This window comes from Syngnathoides biaculeatus, chromosome 12 (genome assembly GCF_019802595.1).
Source record: "Syngnathoides biaculeatus isolate LvHL_M chromosome 12, ASM1980259v1, whole genome shotgun sequence".
Classification (NCBI taxonomy): domain Eukaryota; kingdom Metazoa; phylum Chordata; class Actinopteri; order Syngnathiformes; family Syngnathidae; genus Syngnathoides; species Syngnathoides biaculeatus.
Genome location: NC_084651.1, coordinates 1709734 through 1731955, shown reverse-complemented (window position 1 = coordinate 1731955; position 22222 = coordinate 1709734). Strand labels below are relative to the sequence as shown.

General features: G+C 45.6%; 1 long non-coding RNA gene across 2 annotated transcripts; it reads left to right on the top strand.

The window, feature by feature from the left end:
• Positions 1 to 353: 353 nt before the first annotated feature.
• LOC133509843 (uncharacterized) lies at positions 354 to 21990 on the top strand. 2 transcript variants are annotated; one of them, XR_009797453.1, is made up of 6 exons: positions 354 to 699; positions 9832 to 10461; positions 11995 to 12132; positions 13891 to 14054; positions 14317 to 14443; positions 21034 to 21990. It is a non-coding gene; the product is annotated as an uncharacterized LOC133509843 (long non-coding RNA). The 2 variants fall into 2 exon arrangements; XR_009797452.1 differs by lacking the exon at positions 9832 to 10461.
• The last annotated feature ends 232 nt before the right edge of the window (positions 21991 to 22222 follow it).

Sequence of the window (22222 nt, the reverse complement as noted above, 5' to 3'; positions counted from 1 at the left end):
CATTATAAATATATATTTTAAAAATATTTACATAAGACAGTCCTGGCAATAAAACAACATACTGTAAAGCTTTCTGCGAGAAGAGTTTCACATTTTGTGCCGATATACAATTTTTTGTGGCCAACTAAGCACAAATATTGCATTTTTGTACACAAATCCGGTATTTTTTTTATTTTTTTCTGCAATGTTACGACAGTAACCCGTGCCAGAATCCAAAATTGTTCAAATTCCGGTCCGATTTTTGCAAGCAGAGGTGGAAGATTAGACACGCGTCTGTTGATTGGGCGAACGTGTTCCTCCTGACCAATGAAAACGCGTGTTGTGTCGGAGGCACGTCACGGGGCCATATTCAAATGAACACGATGACGCCTCGAGAGTGAAAGAAATTGATCGCCATATCAAAAATAAATTCCCACGGGATTGGATGGAAGGAGAACTCGTGGATACAATTGGAAAGAAGGAAGTAGCCGCTCTGTTAAGCGACTTTATTCGCAAAATGGATCAACCTGGTAAAGCATTGATTGTGCAGGTGGCGTCAGGATACTATTGATTATGGATCAAGAGGTTTCAAGGCGTTGGAAATTCACGAGAAACGACAAAAAACACGTCAAACATCGGAAAGCAACGAAAAGGAACTTTTTCCACAGCTGCTCCATTAAGATGTCAACCCCAGTTGCAGAAAGGCTCATCAATAACCAGGTGAGAGTTCTGAAGCAAACACTTGTCAGAGGATTTGTATTATTTACTCGACGTGAATAATTGTTGTCAAATTCATGCGTTTCAATCATGTACTAAAACAAGAAATGAAAACGTTTTTGAATGGATACGGTACACGCGCTCTGAAAGCAGGCAAATATGAATTCAAATTAGTAGTGAGTTGAATTTGAATTTTTTTTGGGGGGGGGGGGGGTGAAGGCATGCGCCGAAATAATGAACGATCACATTGTGCACATTTTGAAAACAGAAACGCATTTATTTATAGATGCACTAGATTTATTTCATGCATCATGCAATTTTATAAAACTTACACATTAAAATTGGGGATCATCCTTTGAACATGGTTCAGCAAATTGATGGGCGTTGACTGCCCTGTGTGTTTACTTTTATGACTTCAATTTAATCAGAACAATTGAAAATATCTATAAGCTCTTCAATAAAAGGAAAAAATGAAATAAAGTAATTTTCAAATAAAATCTAAAAACTGTTTTAATACTTACCGATGAAAAATATGACTGAAGTTTCAAATATAATAAACAATTAATGAAAAATACGAATACAATGAAAAAGTAACAATTAGTAACTAAGAAAAATAAAATCTCAACATGTTTACATCTGTGCATTTTTAATGGAAAACTATTAAAAATAAATTTCAAATATGATAAAAATGAAGTGTTTTATTGAAAAAACAAGAAATTGTTCAAATTTGAAAGGAAAAGTAAATTAATTAATTGACTGAAGCTACTGTCCATAAAAAAGCTCGCTAGCATTTCATTTGCTATTAACGCACTCGCTAGCTAGCCTACATGTCATTCATGCCATTTTTTTCCATGCCCAAACATTGACCACAAAGGTAATTTGACTGACAGTTTTCAAAATTTTATCTCACATGGGCAATTTTAAGCTTTCGTTTCAACCAAAAAAAACATTGTACCGTAATTTCTGGCCTATAAACCGCGACTTTTTTCACACGCTTTCGACCCCGCAGTTTACGCGGCGATGCAGCTAATTTGTGGATTTTTTTTCTAACGGGTTAGCGCTGTGCTAGCGTGCTGCTGCTGTGTTATTGCCACATCTATCTATCTATATATATATATATATATATTAAAACCAGCCCAGTTCGTGCTACCATGTTGTTGTTATGTTAAAATAAGCTAAGGTATCAAAACTTTGAAAACTCTTTCGGTGTACCGTCTTTCTTTGTAAATATGTGGGCAGTTGCAGCTTTTACACAGGTACAGTTCATGTATGTGCCTAATGGTATTTCCATAACAAATGTACTGGGTGAGGTTTATAATCTGGTGTGCTATGTAGCCCGGAAATTACGGTAATTAAAGAGCAGAGTAATTGGTAATTTAGTCTTTGCTCATGCGGAAATGGCCATCGAGAAACTAAGCCGGAGAAGAATTTTGGCCCAAAAGCAGTCAAAAGTGCTGGAAATGTCCCAAACATTTAAGGAGCCACGATAAGTGGCGGCAGGCGAGAGCTCATCTGCATCCGGACCCGATTGGAAAATGATGCATTTCAAGTGTGAAACTTTTGAGCTCCGGTGCAGCGCCCGTCGCCGCTGCCCTGGACTGGGTTTTTAATTCCGCACGCAGGTGAAATATGTCTTTGAGATGCGATTGAAGAAGCTTTAAAAGTTTTCCTCGTGAATATGACCCGCCTTGTGAGGCTTTGCTGCGCTTCGAATGCCGAGCGCAGGTGGTCAGGCAGCAGTCGAGCGTGGTAACGTGTTTTTACGTTAGTTCCTCCTGTGACGATCCGGCTCTTCCGACGCCATGCAACATGTATTTGGTATCTGGTGTGGAAGTTTGTCTCACTCAGTTTTTCAGAGAGATTGAAGTTTTTAAAGCACTGTCATGATCAGTATCGATGGCGATGAGGCATCACTTTGGATTTGAGATCGGCACAGATTTTGAAGAGAAGATAAAGACGGGGGACTCCAGACTTCTCACGCTGATTATCAGGCAGAAAAATGCCAACATGGAAGTAGGAGAACTTTAGGAACCCTTCCAGACAAACAGAGGATGTTTATGGGTGTATCTATGTGTATATACAGCGAATCCTCGTGTTAAGACGGTCTCGACCGATGACGTTTCGACTTTACAATGCCCGCCCCGTGTCCGCCATTTTGTCTGGCTGATTCTTGTCGGTGTTTGTTCGCCCGGAGTATCTCCTTTTTCAACATTATGGCCCCAAAGAAGAAAGCTGCGTCTTTTAGCGATGCTTCCGCAGCCGAAAGAAAATCCATCACCACGGAAACAAAGCTCAAGATCATAAAAAGTCGGGAGAACGGAGAGACGCCAACACCACCGAGGCTTCCGTCGGTCGACCGCGGTGACAATTATTAAAGACAAAGGCCGCATTTTAGCGCATGTGAAGGGTTCCGTTCGTACGTCGGCTACAGTGATCGCAAAACAAGGTTCTTTGATACTTGTGGATCGAGGACCGAGTTCCTTGGCAATAGCGAAGCACAGCCTCCCTTCCTTCTTCTTCTTCTTCTTCTTCTCCATCCACCTCAAGTACATCATCTTGTTCATTTCAATGTATTTGTTTCTTATACAAAGTATTTTGGGGTCAATTCTGACTTTAATGGCGGAATCAGACTTGAGTCGAAATTTGAGTTCAGTCGCTACTGGACGAACGGATCTCAGTCGTAGACTCAGGACTAGAAAACATTTATTTGTTCTGTCGGTCGCAAAGCCTCAGTGACAGAAATACACACAGTACATTATTTCTTGTAAATGAATAACCATTCTGAAGAAAAATGTAATAATTTCCTTTTGGAATCAATGGTCTCGATCACGGGTGCCAAACTCAAGGGACGGGGGGCCAGATCCGGCCCGCCACAGGATTCTATGTGGCCCGCGAAGGCAAATCATTAGTCTCAAAATCCAGGATTCTTCTGAAGATGCGTCCCAACATTTCAAATTGTCATAAATGATAATGTTGAGATATTATAAGCATTTTTATGTTACCAAACATAAACAATGGTTGAAAAACCCTTTATGCTTGATTTCTGATTCCAAAACCTAGTTCATAAATTTCATGTGTAAATATGACGAGGCAATTCAGGATTTCTGTGGTTTCACCATCATGGCCCCCGCCCCCAACCAGTGTTCTGCTGCTGATTACTAAAGAACGGGAAAAGCCTCGCAACAATTTTTTTTTTTTTTCCTGGAGAAAGAAGAGTCGACGTTCACCGTTTATACTGTCCCGGAACGCATTAATACGCTCTCAAACCGCGAGAAATATGGGCAACTCCGCAGTTAATGAAGCAATCGGAATAACGCACATTTGAAATAATGCCGTTATCTCAATAAATAATTCATTTCACATGCGATTTGATATGAATTGAAAGAGATGGCGCTAAAAGCCCACCCCCTCGCGAAAGTGACCAAACTTAAAGAGCTCCAATTCCCATCAGTAGTTTCCTCACGTGCGTGTTTTTTTTTTTTTTTTTTAATTCACTACATTAAAACAGCAGCGAGACACGACTCACGAGAGAGATGAAAAATGGAACGTTTCAGACAGACGGCACTCACTTGGCAACGTGATCAAAATCTCTCTGCAGAAAAGCTTTTAAAGAAGAGGGTGCATTTTTTTTTTTCCCATTTCTTCTTTTTCACAACCCTTGAGAACTAAAATTACGATTGACCTAAAAAAAAAAAATGGCAAATGACCCTTTTTCACCGAGTAAATAAAGATGCTCGGTTCAGTCCTGCGTGACTTTGACTTTTACTGAGTGTTTCTATTACCATTTCAAGCCCGGCATAAATTGTTTGCATCGCTGCTCGTGCTCTGAAGAGACTAAGACGGGCAAAGCGGGGGCTGAGAATTTGATGGGGCTGTGTAGCCCAAAAATGACATAAACGCATGAATATTTTCACCTAATAGATTCCAAACAAAACACGTCTTGTTTTCACCAAGTCAAAGATGCCCAACAGGAAACTAATTGCAATGATTGGTGGTTGATTAGTCACGCCTGCGACTACCAGGAAGTAATTCAATATGACACAGGGAGTCCTCGGTCTACGACTGAGATCCGTTCCTACAGTAGCGACTTAGTCGGATTCCGCCATTAAAGTCAGAATTTACATCAAAATACACAAATACATTGAAATGAACAAGATGATGTACTTGAGGTGGATGGAGAAGAAGAAGAAGAAGAAGGAAGGGAGGCTGTGCTTCGCTATTGCCAAGGAACCCGGTCCTCGATCCACAAGTATCAAAGAACCTTGTTTTGCGATCACTGTAGCCGACGTACGAACGGAACCCTTCACATGCGCTAAAATGCGGCCTTTGTCTTTAATAATTGTCACCGCGGTCGACCGACGGAAGCCTCGGTGGTGTTGGCGTCTCTCCTTCCTCCAATCGTTTTATGATCTTGAGCTTCGTTTCCGTGGTGATGGATTTTCTTTCGGCTGCGGAAGCATCGCTAAAAGACGCAGCTTTCTTCTTTGGGGCCATAATGTTGAAAAAGGAGGGCAAAAAAAATGCAAAGATACAAACACGGGCAAGGATTAGCCAGACAAAATGGCGGACGTGGACAAGTCGAAATGTCTTTGGTCGAGACCGTCTTAAACCGAGGACTCCCTGTATGTTAAAGTCAACATTTGTAGTCATAAATGCACAAAATGTAATTTCCTAGGGCGGCCCGTTGAAGCGGCACACGTCCACAAACTGTAATTGATACATTATGGGACAAAATTTTAATATTTTCACCCTTTGCACCTCATCCAACTTGGTCAAAAATGCCACCGAAAGGTTATTTTTATAACCCGGTTAGGCAGCCAACTTGTCTCGACAAATTTATGGAAGACTAGTGATCAGTAGTTACATAAATATCATGAAAAAAAAATTTAGGTGGCGACTTACTCAAGGGCGTTTTGAAATTTTGAGGCCACGCCCCAAAGTCATCACGGCACGTCATTAAAACGGTCGTTAGTGTTTGTTAGTGTCCTTTGGGAATGAAACTAGTTGCGCCTGAATGAATGAATTACACCTACTTCTGGTTAGCGTCAACTTCGGCATACTTCCTTGACACCAATTACTATACTCGGCTTTGTGGCATCTGAGGGTATTTTAGAACGATACCGATAAACACAAAGGCATGAATGCGAAGAGCAAATATGTTGATTGATTACTGTAAGCCAGTCAATCTGAGGGAAAGTCAACGAAGCACTGCGACAACTAGGGGGCGCCCAAAGAGCAATTAGCATTTAACAGAGTCTAAAATTTTGAAAGAACAAGAAAAACAAAAAAGGTAACGTGATTGGAGTGCTTTAATTAGTTTTGATGCATTTTCACAATTTTACAGTTTCAAAACCTCATTAGTTAAGGTTTTTCAAGTAATTTTTTTATCTTTACCCATACTGATATTTAAATATGAACTAACTCGTGACTGAGAAGTAAAACATTGGGAAGTATTTCTCAAAATCCTTTAGAAATCTTGCAGCAGCAGGGCACATACGGTATGCGACTTTTTACAGTTTTGCATTTAAATAAATGCGGGGCGGCTTTTATCAGTTTGCGCCTGGGAGGTGGGTGGGGGTGGGGGGGGGTGAATTGTTATTACTCGAATGCCACCATGGCCTGCAGCGTCTCCCCCAGAAGAACAGACTCATTTGCTTCGGATTTATTACATTTCAGATAGCGCCAACTTTATCTGGCCGCCCGTCCATCTGTCTTTACGAGTCCATATGCGAGAGAGAGAGAGAAAACATTATCTGGGATTTTCATTTTCGACAACTTTATTACCACCACTCTCTCGTCACACTTGTCTTTTCCCACCAATGCTTGAGACAAAGTGATCAAAAGAAAGAAAAGAAGACAGAAATTTAAAAAAAAAAGATGCTTTTCAGAGTGGAACTCCATATGGAAAGCATTTTTTTTTTGGAAGTATTCAAAGCCGGACTGCAATGCCCCGACAAAAAGCGCGCCAGCGGCGTCCCGCAACTTTAAATCACATTTTAACAAGATGGCGGAGGCTGTTTGTTTTTGCTTGTTAGGGTTAGGAAGTAAAGATTAAAAAAAAAAAAAATGCTGATATTTCTATCAACACAAACCACACTGTGTAATATTATTTGTATGCGTTTGCGTGAGCGAGAGAGAAAGAGAGAGAGAGAGACGTCTCCATCTCGCCGACGTTGTTAATAAACAGCAAGTGACATTTCTGGAGCATCTTATTAGTCAGTGAGTGCAGATGAAAAGAACAAATTTCAAACAAGCTCCTTAGAAAAAGATGCCCAAGGCTCATCTCGGATTACCTGCACGCTTGATTTCGTTTGGAATAATAAATAAAAAAAAAAACAAAGATCATCAGCACCGAGTCGATAATTTCTGAAAATGTCGTCTGAAGGAACCATCGACGGAACACTCTGGAATTTCTTCAGGTTTATTCATCGGTCGCGTCCGTCTTTCCATCCGGCCGTCTACAGTATCAGGCTATTGCACCGCCATCCATCTTTTATGAATCTGTCCATCCATCCATCCGTGTATCCTTCTGTACGTCCATCAATGCGTTCATCCATGTCGAACATTAATCCGCCATCTAATTCTGATCGAACCAAATCTTTGCGTCAATCCATCCATTGCTCACGATATCACCTCTCGAAAAAGAGACGCGCATTATCACCACCCAAGGATGAATAATCTATCCATCCATCCACCCTCCCCCTGGTCTCACCCGCCCATCCATTGATCGACTCGTCGACCACCCGTTCATTCTTTTAGGAATCCCGCTGCCCACCAACACCCATCCATTCATCTGCCCTCCGTCCATCCGTCTATTCCCTCCATCTGTTGTTGAATGGCCGCGGATTGCACCTTTAGCCGACTCCCCTCAGTCCATCCGTCTTCTTCCAGAAAGGGTTTTGGATGAAATGCGACTCGCTTGAGAGTGTCTGTGTGATGTCTGCATGCACATTAAAGTGAGAAGGATCCATCCCGACGCTCCTCCGAGAGCACCGCCAACAGGTCGGCGACGTTCGTGCAGACTTTGGCGAGCCTTCGGTCCTAACGGTTGACACCTCAAACTGGCCGCTCGGCCCGCCCTCAAGGCACAGCTGCGAGCGCCGGACGCCGTTTATTACAAAGGACGACATGAGGCTTAGCTGGACCCGATTCCTGCGAAGGCCCGGAATGCTCTCCCCTGCGATGCCGACGTTGTTGATTCGACGCTAACACACTGAGTGATGGATGCGCCGACCGGATGGTACCGACATGAAAACATTAAATCCAGTGGAGTGAATTACGGCTCGCTTCCCAGCAGGGGCCTCCCGTCCGCCGCTTCATAGATCACCGGGAACGTACGTACCGGATGTGGAATGTCTGTTCAGGCTGTGAGAATGACTTGGATATTATTTATTTTGTTTGTCTTTATTTGTAACTGCCTTCTTTGGACTCGGACCAGCCTGTTGTTTCCTGTTTCTAATCAAGGAGAAACTCAAGTCCAGTTGTGTCTGATTGAATCCGATGAAGCTGCGCTTTATTGCATTCCTCATCCGAGATGAGCCACGGAGACTGCCGGTGTTTGAATTTGAAAATCAAACAACTTTTGCCATCTGTGATGTTGGACAAGCGGTGAGCACAACCACCTTAAAGTTCTGTGATCACTTATGATCCGTTGGCCATTCAAGAACGGGTCGCTGCTCAATGGACGGCGAGATGGTCTTGTGTTTTTAGTCGGTGTCTCTACATTTGACGGTTGCTCTGCAGCCCCATCCCTTAGGTCTGAAAGGGTCTTGCAGTTGCTGAGTGTTCTGAGATGCTTGAACCTCACCTCCAGGTAAACCAAGACCAGCATCTTTGTGTGTGTGTGTGTGCACTCAGAATGCTAACGCATCTCTCAGAGGAAGTAATTTTTTTTTATTTTTTTACAACTTGGACCCCTTAGGACCACGTTATCCAGGAGTTGCATTGCTTGCTCCAAAATAAGCATGTCAAGTAAAGAACAATGCAGTACAGTTCAGTTCAGTTCCTTATGGTACAGCCATCCGTCCATTATCTGCCGCTTTCCCGGGTCGGGTCGCGGGGCAAGTAGCTTCAGCAGGGATGCCCAGACTTCCCTTTCCCCAGCCACTTCTACCAGTTCTTCCGGAGGGATCCCAAGGCGTTCGCAAGCCAGCCAAGAGACAGTCTCTACAGCATAGGTCGTCCTCGGGGTCTCTTTCTGGTGGGACGTGCCCGGAACACCTCACCAGGGAGGCGTTCAGGAGGCGTCCGGATCAGATGCCCCAGCCACTTCATCTGGCTCCTCTCAATGTGGAGGAGCAGCAGCTCGACACTGAGCCCTTCCCAGATGACCGAGCTTCTCACCCTATCTGGAAGGGAAAGCCCGGACACCCCGCGGAGGAAACTCATTTAGGCCGCTTGCATCCGGGATCCTGTTCTTTCGGTCACGACCCAAAGCTCGTGGCCACGGGTGAGGGTAGAAACGTAAATTGAGAGCTTCGCTTTTCGACTTAACTCCCTCTACAGCACAACGGACCGACGCAAAGTCCGCATCACTGCAGACGCCGCACCGATCCGTCTGTCGAGCTCCCGCTCCATTTGTGAACAACACCCTAAGATGCTTGAACTCCTCCACTTGGGGCAGGATCTCGCACGCCACCCTTTTCCGACTGAGGACCACAGCCTCGGATTTGGAGGTGCTGATTCTCATCCCGGCCGCTTCAGACTGGGCTGCAAATGGCTCCAGTGAGAGCCGGAGATCACGGCTTGACGAAGCCAACAGAACCACATCATCCGCAAAGAGCAGAGATGCAATCCTGAGACCACCGAACCGGACACCCGCTACGCCTCTGCTACGTCTCGAAATTCTGTCCATCCAATTTTTGAACATTAAAGTGACACCGACATATGGTACATATTTCTATAATGTTGAGTTGAACACAATTTCCATCCAGCCATCCATTTTCCAAGCTGCTTATCCACACAAGGGCCGCGGTAGTGCTGGACCCTGACCCAGTGAACTTCACCCGGGCACAATGGCCAACATTTCAGTAGCTATCACTGCTTACTTCCTGGATGTGCACCAATAAACAGCCTCTCTCTCTCTCTCTCTCTCTCTCTCTCTCTCTCTCTCTCTCTCTCTCCCCCCCCCCCCAGCCCAACTTGCAAACACTGTTTTTAGGAGCCTGAGGAACATAACTACATACTGACTGATTCGTCCATAAACCATAATTACGCTGGTGGTCTGGATGAATTAATGGAATACTACGTGGAAGCTAAGATTTATGATCAGGCTTGTGACTTTTCTCCTGCGGACGTGAGCGTGTTTGATATTCGCAGCAATCTCAGGCAAATCCTCCTCCGGTCGACTGGATTCACTCACCTGTTATATCGCCCCCGCATTGGATTAAATCAACTTGTTCCCTCGACACCTGCATTTTTTTTTTTTTTTCCCCCCCGCCCATGTCTTGTGCGTTGCCTGCATTGATTCAGTCTCATCTTGATCCGCGTGCGAGCATTCGCGGGGGATCTCCTTCCGCGCTAATGCGACGTCGTAATGGACTTGTTCCATCAAAGCGAGGACCCGCCGCGGGCCACACGGCGCCAGGCGTCAATCGGAGGGGATTGGGCGGACGCAGTAACGCGGCAGGTTGCTTGATGAAACGATGCCCTGGTACGGAGGAAATTGCAGCGTGTGTTGTTCTTTCCACACACGGCAACCTGCCGAGGATTACTGCAGAACAGTAAAACCTCCCGCACACTGCAACCGACACCCTGCCACGAACGGTAATTGACCAAACCCCCTGAAAATGCTCATTAATTGCCTAATATTGATCATTTGAACTCTAGATCTGTCTAAAATTGTAATACCATTTTAAAATCATTATTAAACACCAATCCATCCATTTCCTTAGCCGCTTATCCTCACAAGGGAGTGCTGGAGCCTATCCCAGCTGTCAATCGCGGGGCACGTCGAGACAAACAGCCGCACTCACAATCGCACCTTGGGGCAATTGAGAGTGTCCAATTAATGTTTTTGGGAGTACCCGGAGGAAACCCACGCAGGCACGGGGGAGAGCATCCCGACAGGCGGGTCCGGGATTGAACCCGGGACCTCAGAACTGTGAGGCCAACGCTTTACCAGCTGATCCAGCCTGTGCTGGAGACTGAGTGAAAATATTTTGTAAAAAAAAAAAAAAAACAAAAACAAAACATCCTTCCGACCCTAATTCGGATCCACATTTTTTTTTTTGGGGGGGGGGGGCCCTTATTCTCAATTTAGGCAAGAAGTGGACCACATTTTGAACCGGTCACACATGGACGAGCAAAATCTGCGCGGCTGTCATTTCCAAGACTCGTCCGTCTGCTTCGAAGGCCTCTTCCGGCCATCGACGTCGTCAACAGCTGCTCGCTACTGCTAATTCTTGATCGCGAAGAGCTGGCGGGGAAAGCGAGAAGAGGCTCACCGGGATGGTGGTTGGGGGGGGGGGGGGGGGGCCTTCGAGTGGGGCTTTCGCCCCCTTATACAGTAGCGCTAGATGCTAACCTGCAAGGTTTCAAAGAATAGGACTGGATGCCTATAACCAAGTAGCCTGAGTTGCTAATTCTTGAATATTCTTGCAGAAAGGGGCTTTTATTTCTGCAAAAACAAGCAATTATTTCATGGCATTGCCAAATAATTATCGTATTATAGTACAATGGTACTGACTTACAGTTTTAGTTTAGTTTTTTTTCTGCGACCAAGCTCATATAAAACATCAATTTTCCCCTTTAAAATGAACTGAAATGCCATTACGAGGTTCCAGCCATCCAAAAAACCATAACAATGTATTCCAAGATGTGTTTAATTAATAAAGGGACTTTCTTGCATCGTATAAAACAAAAGAATGTTTAAAAAGTGACTTTTGGCCTACTCCCATTCCTTACTTGTGTTTTCATTTTGTACTTGTGTGGCGCTGGAGCCAATCCCAGCTATCTTCGGGCGGGTGGCGGAGCACACCCTGAACTGGTCGTCAGCCAATCGCAGGGCACATAGAAACAAACGAGCTTTCGCACTCACAATCACACCTCGGGGCCAATTAATGCATGTTTTTGGAATATGTGAGGAAATTAGAGGGCCCGGAGCAAATCCACGCAGGTACGCCAACAACAATTGTTGCACGGCAAGGGGGCAGACCAAAATGCAGGACTCCGAGGCAAGGGCATGATCTTAAGAGTGGTTTTTATTCCTGAAGGAGGTCAAACACGAAAAAAAGCAGTCCAAAACAAGTGGAAGCACAAACTGACTGAAATTTATAGTTTTTTTTTTTTTTACAACAGCTGATGACTGGCCCACCGCCCGACTCCAGCACCTGGAATTCCTGGGCGGTCACTTATCCAAATACCAACCAGGACCGAACCTGCTTAGCTTCCGAGATCAGACAGCATGTGGGGATTGGGTCAACTACGTACATGCGTGTATGTATATATATATATATATATATTTCATTACACTGTCCTTGTGTTGTTTGAGTTACAAAGAAATGTCCCTGAGTACAAAAATAAAAATAAAGGTAAGACCCGATCCGGTGCGAGCTTCACTTCCATAACCGCAAATTGTGTATTTTCCAACGCAGCGTTTTAAGGAATTGACTCATATATGCAAGAATGCAATATGTATCCCCTCTGAGGGTCACATTACCGCGATGTGCTCAATCATTCGAAAGGCGATCGTGAAACTAAATCTTGTTGTTTCTAAACATAAACCATCAACATTCCCTTCATACCAGCCCCCAAAGGACACGTCGAGCCCTTAAACTCACACAACCCCCGACCCGGTCACGACCTTTGACGGGCGCCGCTGGGCCCATTCGCTTCGGCATACAAACTTGATAAAGTGCTCCATATATTCGAAGCAGGCCTCAGCGAAACTCATTAGCGGGACGTCAATGCGCGGCTCGATCTGCCCGTCCGTCTGTTCGCACGCCCGTCGGGCCATCTGCGCTGCACACGGCCACGTTTTGCGCTGCATTTTTAGCGTTTCCATTTTCTCCCTGGCAGGAGACGCAAAACCGCCCCGCGTTCCGATTCCGGCGCGCTTTCCTTTTAAACGTGCCTCTTCCTACTTCTCCGCCGAGATGACGGCTGTCGCTCACGCTCCAGCAGATGGCGTCTTCGTTTTTTTGCGTCCGGTACCGAAGCGCGCGCAGTGTTTCGGTTGCTTTACACCGTAGCTACACGAGAGGGTCAGCGCGTTGGAAACGTGATTATAGGACCGCTTTGCGCAACTCCAAACAATAATAATATACTGGAGTGTCAAATCAATACATATCTGACAGTGTTCATTTGTATAGAACAGTCATTAATGTGCTGTTTTTTTTTTTTTAGTTAGCCCACAGATTGTGGGTATCCCAAACCTCAGAACTTCGACGTCACTCTGCGCACCAAATATTAAAAATCTCGTTAGTAAATAAACTTACTCTGCTACTCATTTCCAGTCACTGTGATTTGACGGGCGCGTATGAGCCCGTGCGCCATCCGCCTCGCAAATCTGCTCAGTCGAGCATGAAAAAAATCACATGAATAAAATTTTGTTACGATTAGAAATACGGAGATATTGAAAGACGTCGCTTATTTTGTGTAGTCTTGACCACTGTTCCCTCTAAACTGCGCCACTGCGCAATTGCGCACTTGTCGCACACTCTCAGCGCACGTGAAAACCGATCCAGCGCAGGTGAACCGCAGCCTGACATCTTTTTTTTTTTTTTTAACACGGTCTCTAACAACGAGCTGCTGCTCAGCCTACTACTTCTACTTCTGAGTTTACCTGACACCGCCCCCCCTGCTCTTAAAGGGGTACACTCATCAATTTTATATCTGCGGGCATGACTGGTGGATCACACCTGTAACTTTACACCTGTGGGCATGACTGACCACACCAGTCGTCTTCTTTTCCTTTCGGCTTGTCCCGCAGCAGTCAATGTGAGCGCGTCATCGCACTCGCAAACCTGCACAGTCGAGCACGAAAAATCACAGCCGTAAAATTTGTTATGAGTAGAAATACATAGATATTGAAAAATGTCGCTTATTTTATGTAGTTTTGATTAATGTTCCCTCTAAGCTGCGCCACTATGCAATTGCGCACTTGTGGCACACTCTCAGCGCACATGAAAACCGATCCAGCTCAGTGAACCACACCCTGACGTCTTGTTTTTTTTTTTTTTTTTCCCCAACAAGGAAGCACACGGAATCTGCTCCTCAGCCTACTGCTACTTCCTAGTTTACCTGACACCGCCCCCCTCTGCTCTTAAAGGGGTACACTCATGATTACAAACAGAACACACACCCGCAAGTCTATATCTGCGGGCATGACTGACCACACCCGTACATCTTTTTTTACGGTGAGTGACTGCATTTTGATGATGGGTTAGCTCGTTTTTTTTTTTTTTTTGTGTTGGTTAGTTAGTTGGTCATTGATTGAGTTTGTAGGTCAGTTATTTGGTAGCTTGTTTGGTTACTCATTTTTTGATAGGTTCCTACTCAGTTTTGCAGAAATATGCAGAGACGACATCTCCTAACCCAACACGGCAACAACAACACTACGGCCACGTTACAAGTTTGAGTCTTACTGATGGTATGGGGTGGACGGGTGTCTTTATGCAGGTGCATCGGATTCAGGATCATACATGGAGTGCAGGTGGACTTTTAACCCTTTCCGGGCAGGTGTTGCAAATTTGCCACAGGTTTAATATCATCGAAAATTTCAACTCCGGAGGATCATTTTCTGAAGGTATCAGATTTTTTTTATTTTTTCCGGAGAGGGTTACGAACAGGTCTTACGTATTTGCAGCTGTATCACACAAATAAATCGTTTTTTTTTTTCTTTTTCGATGATCTCTCTCACAGTGGACATGCACCTACGATGAAAATTTCAGATCCCTCCATGATTTCCGAGTGGGAGAACTCGGAATATAGCAGCGTGTTCAAATACTTATTTTCTTCACTGTGCGCACGCCTCTTTGTTCCCTACTAGCTAGTGTATGTATGTCTTTCTGACGACGTGACATTTGACAGGCATCTTATATCGGCCCTCGTGGGACGATGGGGGGCTGTGACGCACACGTGGCGAATCCCCCCCACCCCAACCTACCCCAAGGCGCCCCCCCCCCCCTCCCTCCCCCAATAAAAGAGGAGGCGGCACGAGAAGGATGAGATGCCGGATCAAACTCGGCCTCATTTGGCCTCAGCAAAAAGGAGCTCTCTTATCTCGAAAACAGCCATTTAGCGTTAATTAATCCTTTGGAGTGAAACCTCCCCCGACAACAAATTCTCTTTGGTTGTTACGCTTTTCATGCTCCGAGTGCGACTTCTCACGCTTGTTATATTAGGCAGAAAAAATGAAGGGAAAAAAAAAAAAACCCGCAAAAATAAAAAGACAAAACCTGATTATTGTCCGTGGCGCTCGCGTCACGCCAGCTGCTTTCTAAAGCGTTGCGCCGTCACGCTTTGAACGGCGGCACGGTCTCGGGGAATTGCGGGAAACTCTTCATGTTCTTGTTGTACAATCCAGCTCGGAGCTTGTCCCCCCCCACCCCCCACCCCCCCCAACAACACAATTAAGCTTCCTGGCCGCTCTCGTTTCTTTGATGTCTCAAACGTTGCACATTTGCGCCTGGATCGACTGGACCGGCACCACCGACTGGCTCGTCTTTGTCGTGAGCTGCCAGATGAACGCCACTAAACATTTTGGCTTTGCTGTTTTTGTTGTTGTCGTGAGTTGGCAACGTCTTCCCCACCCCCCCAAAGAAAATTGTTAACCCAATTCAACAAAACTCGGGAAATGGTTTGTGCTGGGGAAGACGTCTTTGATGCACACGAAGATGACGACACAAGGGGAAATGCGGATTGGCCTTGCACGGTTTATATTCTGGGTTCGGATTACGATCAGGGATTACTTTCAAATCAGAGATCGGGTTTCACCTTCAGATTTAGAACCTAGATTGGGGCTCGATCTGGACCTATTACAGTTAGAGTTAAGTGTTTTAAATTAGGGTTTCAAGGCGGGGTTGGGTTTTCAAATGTGTGTTTGGTCAATAGTGAAACGTTTTAAAGTCTGGTTTCAAGCCAAGTAACATTTTCCAACAAGGGCAAGGGGGTTCAGGATCTCAAATTAGAGCTTCAGGCATGGGTGACGGTCTCAAGTTAGGCTTTCAATTACAGTGGTACCTCTACTTAGGTTTCTTAACGTGAGGTTTTCGTAAGTAGAAGCACATTTTACATGTAAAAAGGCTAATCCGTTCCAAGCACGCAGTTAGATTTTAAGGGAGCCTTTCAAACCTTGTTGAAACAACAGTAAAGGGTTTCAAGTCCGAGTTCAGGTTTCAAACGCATATTAGGCTGACAAATGAGTGTTTTCAAGTAAGTGTCAAATTTTCAAGTTTGGATTTTAAGACGATGCGAGTTTTTCCAGCAGCATTGTAGGTAAACTAGTGCTATCTTTTCTCGGAGAGAAGCTCAAACGTCCTCGTGGCTCTTATCACGGGTTGTCAGGCTAACGTGAGGTGACAATCTTCTGATGCCAGAGTGTTCCCAGGCCTCACCGCCGGTCCCAAAGCTTTTCACTTCACTACGTGATCCGCTAGACACAACAACAGCTAGCACACGACAACAAGAACAACAATAACTGTTCTTGACTTCTCTCAGATGTTTGTCACAGTAAACTTCAGTGAAGAAAGAAGACTCCATATGAACTGTGAATCAAAGTACTAGGAAGTTTTTGATAGCGATATAAGATAGTCCTCCTGACCCATCCTCGGCCTTCTAACGCTTATTATTTCAAAATTGGGCTTCAAGCCACAGTTAGGCTTTCAAATTTGAATTTAGAAAGAAGTTTCAAATTGGAGTTTCTCGCCAGACTTCTGCTTTCAAAATTTGGTTAGGGTTTCACAGTATGGTTTTTAGTACGGGTCCTCCAATCGGGTTCATCCGTCAGAGTTGAGCTTTGAAATTTGGAGTTTCAAGCCTTGGTCAGGGTTTTGAAAACGGTTAGGATTTCGAGCAAGGGTTTGCGGTTGAAAAATGGTTTGGGTTGCAAAGCAGGATTGACAAGAACTTCACGTCTGATACTACGTCGAAAGCTGTGTACTTGCTATGTCGCTGCCATTCAGGAAGAAACTGAACAGAACTCAAAGGAAACGCTTCTTTCCCTGACGATTGGTACCGTGTCCTGCCTCTGAAACACCACTGATACGACCTCCAAAGCCGGGAAATTTCCAGCTGGCCTTTGTCGCCCTTTTCTGACTTTGTGCCGGCGGTTCACACAGACCGGCAGACTGAAAGGGGCTTCTCTAGCAAATTACTATACTCAGTCTTTGGTTCATTCGCCAAACAAAAAGAGGTCAGCTGACAGGCTTCCTACTGGGACTTGTCCGTAGCTCAGTTCAGGTACCCGGTGCAGATTTTGATGTCTTGCAGCCCGGGCTTTGACGAGTGGACTGGGAAAGATCAGAACGAGTGTTTCTGACGGGCTCCACGCACCCAGGGGACAAATTGACTTTCTGCATAACAGCAGCATTGCGGCGTCTGTCTGCTTGCCTACATTCTTTCTTTCTTTCTTTCTTTCTTTCTTTCTTGCTTTTTTTTCCTCCCAGGGCTCCGTCTCGTTAGCTCATCACCCAAAGGTCAGCCAAAAGTCGAGCCGGCCAGGCCCGGGATGGTCTCGTCCCAGACGTTTTGTCAGCCGCAAAGCAACCTGGGTGCAATTAGTGACTCTAATTGACCCGTGAAAGGTCCGCGACCTCGATGGGGTTCCCGGTCCATACTTGTGTTTTTAGAGGTGCTGACACGCAGGATGTGCATGCAAAGTGTTAAATATAGTGCCTCGCCCCGGGAGCCGCTCCAGTGAAAACATTCCTTAGGAAGCAAAATCTCATTTTGTCAAAGTCTGCTTCAGGAGCCAAAGTGGGTCATGGGAAGATGCTGTCCAGTTCTTCCTGAGACGTCGGCCCTGGGATTTGATATGTTTTAGCGTCCGGGCGTTGGCACGCCATTGGGAAATATGGCAAAACTGGGAAATACGGTAGACCGTCTCCCAACCTAGTTTGGCAAACGCTGCGGCTGTTCGCTTTAGGGAAGAAACCTGGGGGTTTTCGGGAATATCAACATGTTTTTGGTTCACTTAGAGAGAAGATTTTCTGAGCCCGAAACCCCATTTTTTGCTTTTTAAAGAACAGCGTTGTTGACAAGTGCTCTCACCACAAATGTGGCGCGGCCAGCGAGTTTCAGATGTTGAACTTCACGTTCGCCTTGCACACCTGCGGTTTTACACCTCAAACACGAGACAGGAAACCAACGGATTCGCCAGTCAACACGACCCGATCGGGGGCTGAAACACACGATTAGCGAGCTGCGAATTGGCGCAGTTGCTGAGACATTGCACACTCAGATAATTACAGTCCCAGAAAAAAAAAAAAACAATATTACACCACCCTTGTTTCTTCTTCATTTTTAATGCCCGGTACGATCAAAAGTAGATTTGTTTGGATAATTAAAACGACAAGAAATAATAGTTTGCCACAATTTTCTTGGTCATTACCAAAATCACTGAACGCAATTAAGCCGAGGTACGTCGATGGAAACGGCTCCACGTTTGTGGTGTTCATTATTTTCTTCAGGTAATACACTTTTAGTGGAAGCAGGCATTAAAATTATGAGTGAATTTAGGAGAAGAAAAGAAAGTGTGCGCTAATCACTTTTTCCATGACTGCAGCAGTCAATGTGAGCGCGTCATCGCACTCGCAAACCTGCACAGTCGAGCACAAAAAATCACACGCGTCAAATTTGTTACGAGTAGAAACACGTCGCTTATTTTATGTAGTTTTGATTAATGTTCCCTCTAAGCTGCGCCACTATGCAATTGCGCACTTGTGGCACACTCTCAGCGCACATGAAAACCGATCCAGCTCAGTGAACCACACACAGCCTGATGTCTTTTTTTTTTTTTCATCACGGAAGCACACGGAATCTGCTACTCAGCCTACTTCTACTTTCTAGTTTACCTGACACCGCGCCCCTCTGCTCTTAAAGGGGTACACTCATGATTACAAACAGAACACACACCCGCAAGTCTATATCTGCGGGCATGACTGACCGCACCCGTCTTCGTCTTTTCCTTTCGGCTTGTCCCATTGGGGGTCATCTTGGGGGTGATCTTTTTCCATCTAAGCCTATCTCGTGCATCTTCCCCTCTAACACTCAATTTGTCCTCATGTCCTCCCTCACAACATCCATGAACCTTCTCTTTGGTCTTCCTCTTGTTCTCTCTTCCTTGGTCGCTCCATCCTTCCCATCCTCTCACCAATTTCCTCACTCTCTCTCCTCTGGACACGTCCAAAGCATCGAAGTCTCCTCTCTCTAACCTCGTCTCCAAAACATCCAACTTTGGCTGTCCCTCCACCTAATGAGCTCATTTCTAATCCTATCCAATCTGCTCACTCCGAGCGAGAACCTCAACATCTTCATTTCTGCCACCTCCAGGTCTGCTTCCGGCCTCGCCGCTGTTTCATGAACTTTGCCCTTCATCCTGGCGGAGACTCTTCTGTCACCTAACACACCAGACACCTTCCGTCAGCTGTTCCAACCTGCTTGGACTCGTTTCTCCACTTCACTTGATCGCACCCGCACATTTTTCAATGTTTTTCGAAGTGGGGGGCAACTGCTTTTGACATAAAAGGACATGGGCGGTGACTCTCAGGTCTTACACCACCTTTACAACCAGGGTTAGGTCTGGCATATCGACTGGCAGGCTTCAACCACCCCCGCCCCCACCCCTATCCGGCATCGGTACCTTACACCCAGACACGGAGACCCTCAAAAAAAGCCATTTTTTTTTTTTTTGTCCCACCGCTCTGCAAAGTTTCAAGGCTAAACGTTATAACAGACTACCGGCGTCAATTAAAGTGACTCATAAGCAATTTATCCGTAACCTGCTGGCGATTGAATGTCACGCGCTGGACAACCTTGACCGCAGGTGGGTCGTAAACGCACAGCCCGTTTTAGGAAAGCGTCTCGAGGAACATTTCACCGAGTGTGTTACTTTCACACATCGTCCGAATTTGTTGACATATTTCGCTGGAACCTTCCAGCGAGGAAGCACGTTAGCGGCTGGAAAAAACGGAACTTCTTTCCTCCACCCGTGCGAGCGTGTTTTGCGTGCGTGTCGTCACATGTGGATCTCATTACGTGGCGGACGGAGGCTCTCTGAGCGTCCGCTGGCGGCTCATCCGTCCGTCTCTTGCTTTGCTCTCATTTTACCGATTGATGAGTTGTTGATTAGTGGATGTGAGGGAGTCTGTCCGATATTATCTTGTGATGTTAAAAAAAAAAAAAAAAAAAACAAAGACATCATTATCCATATTCCTTCGTCTCGTGAAACTCTCATTTAGCCGACCCTTCATTTTCTTCTCGTTTCTCTGCCGTTTCCCTCCAGGAGACGTCAGACCGCGACGGCGGGTGTATTTAAAAAGCCGTTTCGGAAGCCAGGCCGCAAAAATCTTCAATTTCGGTCTTTTCTCCACACGCGGCTGCCAAAAGTCGTCCGCGGGATGTGCGGGGGAAGCGGCAAAAGTCAAACACAATTTGGGTGCCGTGACCGTGGCTCGACTTCCAAGCTGTTTTCATTTGAAAAATTTTCCCGTGCAAAATGTTGCGACGTGAACGTATTCCCTTCCCAAAAAAAAAAAAAAAAAACAACCTAATGTCAGTGTCTTAACTGTCATAAAGGTCCGAGACAATGCGTTGCAATATTTGAATATTCTATGCTAAAACTAAAATAAGGAAATCCTTGGAAGGTGAGAGATCGATTCAGGATTGTGAAAGAAGGGAGGTTGCAAAGTGACGGATTCATTTTTATAGGTAGTTACTGCTTACTGTTGAAGTGAATAATAACAAAAACAACACTAAATTAAGAATAATACATACGTTTTCGCCAAGGATAAACTTGTTTGAATTGCGTTATTTTTTTGGTAAAGCTGTTAACGTTACCAGAATATTCGTAACCGCCAAATATTTCAAATAAATGCCGTCCATCCATCCATTTTCTGCCGCTTTTCCGGTTTTGACATATCCGAATCCGTCGCTTTCCTGTCTAACGTTTGAGGCGTAACCAAGGCATAAAACCGCGGGTGTGTAGGACGAGCGTGAAGTTCAACATCTGGAATTTGTATTGACAGCGCTTGTTATCAACTCTCTTCTATAAAAACTAAAATGTGGTTTAGGGCTCACAAAATGTTGTCGCTAAGGGAACCAAAAATACGTTCATATCCCCCCCGAAAAAAAAAAAAAAAACGGGTTTCTTTCTAACCCAGACTTCCCTTTCCCCAGCCACTTCTTCCGGAGGTATCCCGAGGCGTTCCCAAGTCTCTCGTCTCTCCATTCGTGTTCTGGGTCGTCCTCGGGGTCTCTTCCTGGTGGGACATGCCCGGATCACCTCACCGTCCGGGAGGCATCCCAATCAGATGCCCCCAGCCACCTCATCTGGCTCCTCTCGACACTTGACCGAGCTTCTCGCCCGTTCTCTAAGGGAGATCCCGGACACCCTGCGGGGGAACCTCATTTCGGCCGCTTGTATCCGGGATCTCCTTCTTTCGGTCACGACCCGCAGCTCGTGCCCATAGGGGAGGGGAGGAACGCAGATCGACTGCTAAATTGAGAGCGTCGGCTTTCGACCGCAACGGATGGATACAAAATCCGCAGTTGCGAAAGCTGCCGGATTTCGATTTTGGTGTATTTTGGTCGGATGTTACGAGCTCACCCAAGAGAGGCAACTGCGAAGCTGCTGCTCCTGTGAGCCTTTGAGATGATAAAGTATTCATAGAACATGATATGATATCATCACAACGTATATAAAACGCATTCAATAATTAAGCAGAGGCGTGCGCTCCAAAGAGTTAGCATGTTTGGTCCTTAAATTTGTTACAGTCAGAGGAGTCCTTGTTTTTGTTTCTTTTCTTTCCTCTAAAACCGTAAAATCAAGACGGCTGCAAAAATAATCACGGATTGAAACGAGCGCTCTGTGCGGTCCCCGAGGGGGGACTCGCGCCTCGGACAACTTCCTGTCGGCGTGTTCATCAAGAACTCTGGAAAAAATGGAAAAAAAAAAAAAAAATGCGACGCCTGCCTGCACTGCAGGGAATGCTGGGGGTGCACAGAGTACAGGATGGATGGATGATAAATGGAAAGAAAGAGGGATGACAGAAAAGAAATCCGTCGATAGAAGATGTATGGTTTCAAGTAAAAACAAAAAAATATGTGACTTATTAAAAAAACAAGATTGAGATTGGAGCCGCAATCGCCGCCCTCTCGTCTCTCCGTTTGGGGACGAAGGACCAAGTTGCCGCCTCGCCATCTGTTTGCGGGAAGGTCGTGGCGAACGGAGCCGGAGTCGGCCCTCTGGGGGGGGGGGGGGCGACGGCGACGGCGAGGGAACGGGACAGCAAGAAGGGCGAAAAGGTCCACTCGGTAACGTTCGGACGTCTGCGGGATGCGAACACACCCAAAAGGCGGTGGTTTT